This window comes from Palaemon carinicauda, chromosome 6, assembly GCF_036898095.1.
Source record: "Palaemon carinicauda isolate YSFRI2023 chromosome 6, ASM3689809v2, whole genome shotgun sequence".
In the NCBI taxonomy this organism is placed as follows: Eukaryota; Metazoa; Arthropoda; class Malacostraca; order Decapoda; family Palaemonidae; genus Palaemon; species Palaemon carinicauda.
In genome coordinates, this window is record NC_090730.1 from 18559920 (window position 1) to 18569919 (window position 10000).

Below are 10000 nucleotides of genomic sequence, written 5' to 3' on the forward strand. Positions count from 1 at the left end.
ATATATATATATACATATATTGTAAGGACACTGATCCCTTTGTCGTCCAGAAAATCGACACACTACTTATTTATTTAAATTCTCTCTTCGCCACACTGTGGTTTCCTATGTATATATATTCCGCTCTACCAGAGCTACATTTTGATATATGTATCGTTTCATAACATGTTTCTGTCAACCCATAATTCATATATTTGTAAGTGTAAGAAAACACATATTTTGGCGGGCACTTCAATCTGACTTGGCGCCAACGTCATCCTACCTTTCCGTCCGCACCATGTAATATACTTCCGTGCACATTCAAATAAAGTATCAGTTGATCTTGGTGACGCTTGTCTCACTGTCCTTACAACTGGTGACCCCGGAGTTGAAAGTAGCATCAGCGGTTTTGGCTTTGCCATTAACAGACTTATTATGGCCGTGCTACCTTCTACATACTCCGTTACCTTAGGCACGAACCTGCCTTTGGTTCTCCTACACTTCAGTGAACGTAAGGCAGTAGGATGAGCTTAACCGACATATCAACTTCTCACCTCTTCGCCGACTCGTCGTCTGGTCACGATGCAGGAAGCAACACGCCCATCACACCAAACGGCCTCGCCTCCACTCCCAAAGTCAAACTGCCGCCCTTTTCTCAACACAACACCGCTTCCTGGTTCCTGAGAGCGGACGTACTCTTCCGCGTCGCTAGACTCAGCGACTCCTGCGCCAAGGCTGACATCGTTCTCACCTCCATACCTGAGGATGTATTCGACAAGATTTCCCCATGGCTCGACGCCCAGGCCGGCCAAGTTTCATACGACGACCTGAGAACGAAACTCATCGGTATCTACTCCCTCTCCGTCTCAGCAAGGGCACAGAAAGTACTGGACCTCGCCGGCAAGCCCATGGGTAACACCTCTCCTGTCGAGGCGTGGGACGAGCTAACCGGCCTGCTTATGCTCCCCGAAACAGACAGCAACGGCCGACGATGTGAGATTAGCTTATCTCGCGAAATCTTTCTTCGACGCCTACCACAGGACGTACGGGCCCAATTGACAGACGCCGACACGCTCCCGATGAACGAACTCCTGTCGAAGGCTCAGAAGCTCCACGAGGCCTCCAAAGCATCTCGCCTCGGAGCATCATCGTCATCATCGCCTCCGTTCTCCTCCTTCAGCAGCTGCTCTTCCATAGACTCCTCGGCAATGGCCCTCGAGGACGACGAGATCAACATTCTATCAAGAAAGAAACCACCGCAACTGACGCGACCAAACCCTAGGCCTAACCCGGCATGGTGCTTCTACCACCAACAGTTCGGCAGTGACACCAAGAAATGTAGAGCACCATGCAGTTTCCCTAGAAGATGACACCAGAAGCATCCACTTGCCACCATCGCAGCCGCAGTTAACCAAAACAAGATTGGTTTCTGTATCCTCGATACCATTTCCAACCGTAGACTCATGGTGGACACCGGCGCAATGCAGTCAACGTTCCCTCCTTCGAAGTCCGACCTAGACCGCGGTCCCGACAAAAACGCTCCCTCACTCATCGCCGCCAACGGATCTCCCATACGGTGCTATGGAATCAAGAACCTCAAGATATCTATCATGGGCCGTTCGTATTCTTGGCCCTTCGCTATCGCCGACGTCAATCGCCCCCTCCTCGGTGCGGATTTCCTCGCCCACCATGGACTCCTCGTCGACGTCGCTAACAGACGTCTCATCGACACGGGAACCTGCCAGTCTCTCGCCCTAGATCACGGCCCTGCAACAATGTCCGTATCCGCCGTGACGACGCACCCCTACGCCGACCTCCTATGAGAGTTTCCCGAGGTTTTCAAGCCCGAGCTCCGACACTCGCCAGGTTCCCCGTCCAAGCATGGTATCTACCACCACATCACAACGACAGGACCTCCCACTCACGCCAAATTCCGCCGCCTCCCGCCTCAGATACTGAAGGATGCCAAACGCGCCTTCGAGGACATGGAACGCATGGGTATCTGTAAGAAAGCATCAAGCCCCTGGGCATCACCCCTGCACATGGTTAAAAAGCCGGACGGGTCCTGGAGACCATGCGGCGACTACAGGCACCTCAACCTCATCACAACGCCCGATCATTACCCGCTGCCCAACATGCAGGACCTAACGAACGCGTTGCACGGTGCAAAGTTTTTTACCAAGATGGACCTCCTCAAGTCTTACTTCCAGGTCCCCGTATTCCCGGAAGATATCCCGAAAACTGCCATTGTAACGCCGTTCGGATCCTACACCTTCGCATACTCAACCTTCGGTCTACGCAACGCCGGGGCGACCTTCCAACGACTAATGGATAGCATTCTGGGTGACCTACCTTTCTGCGTCTGCTACGTCGACGACATCCTGATATTCTCGAAAACCAAGGAGGAACACCGGGGACACGTCCGCACTGGCCTGAAGCGCCTACAGGAGAACGGCCTAGTCGTACGCTTCGAAAAATGCACGTTCGGTGCGGAGGGAGTGGATTTCCTTGGTCACCGCGTATCCTCGCGCGGGGTAAAACTCATGACAACCAAAGTTGACGCCATCAGGAAGTTCCCAACGCCTACGACAATCCGCCAACTTCAGGAGTTCTTGGGAATGGTCAATTACTACAGGCGCTTCATCCCCAACATCGCACAAACCCTGTCACCCCTCGACGACGTCCTGAAAGGAAAAGCAAAAAAACTCGAGTGGGGCTTGCCCAAGCAACAGGCATTCGCTCGGACGAAGGATGCCCTTGCGAATGCCACCACCCTGGCTCATTTCGACGACAACGCGCCCCTGCGACTAACGACCGACGCCAGCAACGTCGCCTGCGGGGCTGTGCTTGAGCAACTCGTCGATAGTTCTCCTCGACCGCTGGCATTCTTCAGCAAGAAATTGAAACCCGCCAAAACAAGATACAGCACCTTCAATAGGGAACTCCTCGCCGTCTACCTCGCCGTCTACCTCGCCGTCCGCCACTTCAGGCACATCTTGAAGGGTACCCCCTTCACAATCGCAACGGATCATCAACCCCTCGTACACGCCTTCACGAAATCGACGGACGCATGGTCATCCCGACAACAACGTCATCTCGCATCAATCGCCGAATTCGGGTGCACCATACGTTACGTCCCAGGAAAGAAAAACCCAGTTTCGGACGCCCTTTCAAGGATTGAAATTAACGCGATCCACCTGGGAATCGACTACGCCAATCTCGCAACCGAACAACGCACTGACCGAGAAGCACAGGTTCACCTGACGGAGCCATCCGCGCTCAAAATAAGTGCGATTCCCCTCGGACCAGCAGGAGTAACTATTCTTTGCGACACCAGCACGGCTGGGTACCAGCCTCCTGCAGAAAGAAAATATTCGATATCATCCATGGACTTTCGCACCCCTCAGGACGCACAACCGCTCGCCTTCTGTCTGAAAAGTTTGTCTGGCCAGGGATAAAAAAGGACGCCCGGGAATGGGCGAAGTCATGTATCAACTGGCAGTCAAGCAAGGTCAGCCGTCACACTGAATCGGGGGTGGGCGATTTTCCCTAGCCAAAAAGACGTTTCGGCCATATACACATCGATGTCGTGGGACCACTGGCCCCTTCTGGATCCGCTCGCTACCTACTTACGATTATCGATCGCTCCACGAGGTGGTTGGAGGCATCGCCGATGACTGAAGCTACGACTCAAGCATGTGCCGAAGCCCTCCTGTCAAGCTGGGTGAGCAGGTTTGGCGTTCCTGACGACATCACGACTGACAGAGGCTCCGCTTTCCTCTCAGAAATATGGCTCGCTTTGGCGAATCTGATGGGGACAATGCTCCACAGCACCACGGCATACAACCCCGCGGCAAACGGCATGGTCGAAAGAACTCACCACGACCTCAAGGCGTCCCTGATGGCGAGCTGCACCGACGGGGACTGGAAATCACGACTTCCTTGGGTACTCCTCGGCCTTCGCACCGCTCCTCGCGCAGACGGCGAACCTTCGCCCGCCGAAAAAGTTTAAGGGGGAAGCGCTCGCAGTGCCGGGCGAATTCTTTCCCTCATCAACCGACGACACGCAGCTGGATCACCTAAGGGACATCGCCAGGAAGTTCAGGCCGTGTCTCAAAACTTACCAGGACAGAACCAAGCACTTCAAGCCAAAAAGCCTGGATGACTGCAGGTACGTTTTCGTCCGTGTCGACGCTCATCGACAACCACTGACTAGGCCTTATCGAGGTCCCTACCGGGTAATTAAAAAGACAACGAAAGCCTTCCTTCTCGACGTCCATGGTCAAGAGGACTGGGTCTCAATAGACCGCGTGAAACCAGCGTTTCTCGAAGGAAGCGACACCGCCTCCGCTGGACCTGGCAGACCCAGAGTTCCGCCTCAAAACAAGCCGCCCGACGAAAGAAAAATCATCAAACGACGACAAGAGGAAGAGATCCTTACACCGACCGCCAGCGCGCCCCTCCGTTCAAGAACAAGAGGAACCCTCCGTCGCCCGAAGAGGTACGAAGATTAATCATCAGCCCTCTACGCCGCCCAATGTCTTGGGGGGGGAGTACTTGTAAGGACACCGATCCCTTCGTCGTCCAGAAAATCGACAAACTACTTATTTATTTAAATTCTCTCTTCGCCACACTGTGGTTTCCTATGTATATATATTCCGCTCTACCAGAGCTACATTTTGATATATGTATCGTTTCATAACATGTTTCTGTCAACCCATAATTCATATATTTGTAAGTGTAAGAAAACACATATATTTTGGCGGGCACTTCAATCTGACTTGGCGCCAACGTCATCCTACCTTTCCGTCCGCACCTTGTAATATACTTCCGTGCACATTCAAATAAAGTATCAGTTGATCTTGGTGACGCTTGTCTCACTGTCCTTACAATATATATATATATATATATATATATATATATATATATATATATATATATATATATATATATATATGCTATTCCACTGTTTTATGTTTTCCTATTAGATTTTTTAAACGAGTAGTTGAGCAGACTATATAGCATAGCCATGGATGCTAAGTGGTTAATTTAACTGACATTTTGTCTTTAGTTTGAGTTACATTTTCTCTGTATATAATCGTATACATATTGTTTTTGTTATCATGAATGCAAATTTTGCTTTTAGATATCATGAGACCTAATAATTAATTCATATTCTTATTTTGTCAGGAGATATTTAGCAAAACATAAGACCATCACGTACTAAACTTCGTCATTGAATTATTGATAGACTGCATAGCAATGTAAGAGAACTTATAGTTACCTTTAGACATTATGATATTCTCTTATGCTCAGAAACTCTGATTTGAAATGAGGCCCTCGTGTGAGCTATTTATTTCAGTTTAAAAAAAAAAGAACCGTTGTTTTGAAACACCATGACATTCCTAGGCTAAGGGGAATGGTGGTGTATATCAGGACTGAGTGCCCTGCTTCTCTTAGCTCCTGCTATAAATGTGGATGTTGTGAGATTTAGATAAAATTTTCTGGATTGCATAACAACTTGTATGTATGTTCGATCTATCGGAGTCCAAACTTGAATGTTGTATATTTGATTGTATTAACACCACTATGGCTAATATATAAGAAGCTGATATAAATTGCTCGTTTGTTCTTGTTGGTGATTTCAATGCTCACCATAAACAGAGACATACTTTTGTTTATCATACTGATCGCCATGGCTTAAGAACTTTATACTTTCCTTATGAATCAGTCTGTAAGCAAATATTATGTGAGGAAACTGCTATTAGTTTACAGTAGTTTGATCATGTCTTGATTTTGTTGATAATTAAGGCTGAGTAACCAGTCTCTGGTGTGTCATACTATTGTAAAATATATATCAAATCTCAAGCAGACTGGAGTGTCATTTTGAGTGACCTTTTGCCTTAACTTGATCACAATTGAATAAAATATTTAACGTGTAATTCTCTTAAATGAAAGGCGTATTTCCTCATGTGTTGAAATACCAAGTGAAGGCCAAATTCTGCTTCAACGTCGATTATAGACGCGCATATTTAGAGAAACAGGAGTCTTATCATCTTTGGAGAGATAATTCATACTGTATAAGACTTGGAATAATTATACTCAACTAAAAAATGTTGCTCAGACCGTAAAAAAATTCCTTTCTGGTACAATCCAGGAGCAAAAATAGTGGGCTAACATCAAATCTGCATTCTGTCGTAGACTTAACAGTTAGTACCTTTCATTAAATCAGATAATTCTGTCTCTCAATGTCCATAGAAAAAGGCAACCATTTTGGCTAATGTGCAGTAACCAAAATAGAAACTCAATCATCCCCATTTCTGTTTTCCTGAGGCTAAGCTAACTAATTTAGCTTTTTGGTCCTTTGGAATTGAAAAACATTTTCTGGATCCTAATGCTCATGGAGGTTTAAACTCAAATGGCATTGTCCTTTGTTTTACAATAATGACAGATGATATCTTAGGTTCTAAGTTGTCTCTTAATTTTTACTGTTGTATATATATATATATATATATATATATATATATATATATATATATATATATATATATATATATATATATAAGTAGTTTTGATTAGCAGTGGTTGGATACAGTATGAGCCCTCCTATCATTAGCATATTCATCCTTCAACTACTCAGTATTTTATTAAGTCCTCTGTTTAATATGTAAAACTTTCAAATTAGTAGCTCGGTTCCATCACAAAGGACAGTAATTAGCAGCACGTCGAACAACCCTAAACTTTCAGTGTCACCCACCTTTATCAAACTTCTTAGATAAATACACCCCTTTACTTCAAATGTTTCTTTCACATATTGTATTCATTTTATCCCTGACCTCCTATCTCCTAATAAATCCCAATTATACTCTTTTATTGATAACATACACTTCTCCCCCTTCTCACAAGATCGAACCACTTGTAACTGCTTTACTTATTCTTTCACCAATAACAACCATTTTATCTCTTCTGCCCAGCTATATCTTCGTATTTTGTCACATTTTCGTTTTTTTGTTTTTTTTTTCTGAACAAGCATTACGAAAACAGCTTCAACCTTTATGATATCATTCGCAGCAAATATCCCTATTTCATTTCTGTAATGACAAATTGGCAATTTGCTTCACTATTACTTCATGCATTCAATCCTCGTCTTCCACAGACCACTCAAGTCTTTACCTTATGTGTTATACATACTCAGCTTAAAACATTCAATGATGGTACCAGGAATTGGTGCATAAATATGATTTTTTTATGTCCTCTTTGGGACAGAAAAAGTAAATATAAAAACCAGGTTCAAACATTTCATATGACCTTATTGCAGAGAGAGAGAGAGAGAGAGAGAGAGAGAGAGAGAGAGAGAGAGAGAGAGAGAGAGAGAGAGAGTGGTATGTCTAAAAAGTATCAAGCTTCAAAAATAATGACGCTCCAAAACAGCAAATAGATTTACTGTGCTGCGATTTATGCTAATGTTCATACATCAATTGTTATCGTTATTTGAGCAATTTTGGGGTTAATTATATTTTTATGACTTTTTAATGAAGCTGTAACGTAACTACGCAATTGATACACGCAAATGTATTTGATTCCTAAACTTTTCTGAACGCAATTTTTTTTTTCCAAATCAAACGAAGCGTCATATCATCATCACCATCATCTCCTCCTACGCTTGTTGACGCAAAGGGCCACGGTTAGATTTCGCCAGTCGTCTCTATCTTTTAATCCAATACTTCTCAATTCATCATCTCTTACTTCGCGTTTCATAGTCCTCAGCCATGTAGGCCTGGGTATACCAACTCTTCTAGTCCCTTGGAGGGAAAGAAACCAACAACGAATTTTTGTGGCAATCAAAATAGTATCATAATAACTTTGAGAGGATTTACCCAAACGTAAATCTTTACAAAATGGCAACTTCAAGATGATTTTCAATTCAGAGAAATATACGAGGATGATATATATTCCAAAAGAAGGAAGCGATGCAGTATTCAAAAAGCCATAACGTTTCTTTGGAGCTCAAAAGGTGACCCAGGTGAATATGCGTGAAAGGAACTATCTGAACACATTTAAAACGAAGCTGAAAAAGGCTTTGGGCCTTTTCAGGGATGCTCTAACAATCCTTCCTTTAGAGAGAGAGAGAGAGAGAGAGAGAGAGAGAGAGAGAGAGAGAGAGAGAGAGAGAGAGAGAGAGATATTTTCCTTTTCTTACAGGCTGTAGGTGACTCGAGCATTAAACTAAGAAACATATGCAATTCACTTATGCCTATATTGAAATACTGACTATTTGTAAAGTAAATTTAATCATTTAATAAATCATTAGATCCAGATGACCTCGTCATATGTGAAATAAGCTTTAACAAAACCTTAATCCTATACTTAAATATCACACGACAGCTATTCATTTTAGTTATTATAAAATTTATATAAAAAAAACTTTGTTGTCGTACCAATGGCACACATCAACTACACACATGTAAGCCATTATATGAATAAGACGGTGATAATCCAATGTTCAACAAAGACTTAAAGGAAAATTCTCCAAGACAGTTGTAAGAACAGCATTGCTCTATGGTACAGAGACAGCAAGCCTAAGTAAAACTGATGAGAAAAAGATGGATGTAGTAATGAGAATGTTCAGGTGGATGTCTGGAGTGACAAGAAAGGGTAAAATTATGTTTGACTACATCAGAGGATCAACAAAGGTTTTGGAAATATCAAAGAAAGTGCAAGAAGGAAGGTAGAAATGCTATGGTCATCTAGTGAAGAGGGAGGAGAATCATGTGGGCAGGCATACTACACTCTTAAAAATTTGTATTAAAAAAACGGGTAATGCCGGGCAATATTTATTCCAGGATTTTTATCGTTTTAAAAACGGATGTATTGACGTCAAGGGGTGATATTACGGTCACCAAACCGTAAAATATAATAAATTATGGTAAAATTACGGTCGCCTGTATTTTACTGAAATATGGCTGAAAACAGTATTCTTTACGGAGAATTTTCGATTATTATTACGTTTCTTTTTAACAATGTATGGGAGTTGAAGTTCAAAGTGGAAGAAGAAGGGGAAGACCAAAAGGGAGATGGAGGGACTATGTAAGGGAAGATTTGAGGGAGAAGGGAATTGGTGAAGCAGAGGCACAAGACACAAATAGATGGAAAAGACTCAATCGAAATGGCGACCCCATATAGAAATAGGAATTAGTCGAAGAAAAAGAATCTAATGTTCGAGAAATACGATATTTCAAGAATTATCGAAAAAGAAATATCCCAAAGATGACTGACTGTTTGTTCCTTCATGTGTTTCAAAAATTGCCCTTTTTATGTAATAATATTGATGATAATAAAAGTTATATAATTTTAATGATTTTTTCTTTTTTTTAATTTCTTTAGAAAAATTCATATTTTCGCTCTAGGCATTTCTGTCAACAGGAAACATTCTATCATCAGAAATGTAAAGAATTGTAAGAAAAAAGGATGTTATAATAAAAAAAACGACAATTATGGATAATTAATTATGTCACTGATTTTCAAAGGAATTATCATGGTAGGTTCTAAAATAAATATCAAATAAATAAGCGAGGGATATTGAGATCAAAGGGCAGACAGACCGGAAGGAAAAAAAAGGAAAGTTCAAACTTGTATAAAATTAAAATATGAAATCATCTGGAAAGGCGGAATGTAATACTGAATGTCATATTCTTTGTGGAACGAAACCGGGTTCCTGATTTTTGTGGAATAGCGAATATTTTTCTTTGGGCAACGCGGAAAACATATAACAATATTACTTAACGTTACTGAATAATATTTATGGCGAGAGAGATATATATTTCCAGGAAATATTGCATATTTTCTCCTATACTGATTCTGGGAACGTGAGTTATATGTTGAAATACGATCTTACTTAAATACTCCATTATACAAAAATCTAGAGCTGACCCTGAGAATTGACAGGACTCAATGTTATTACATTGAAACGTTGTTTTTATCAATGATATGTATTTCTATGGTAGTTATAACTTCTCATAAT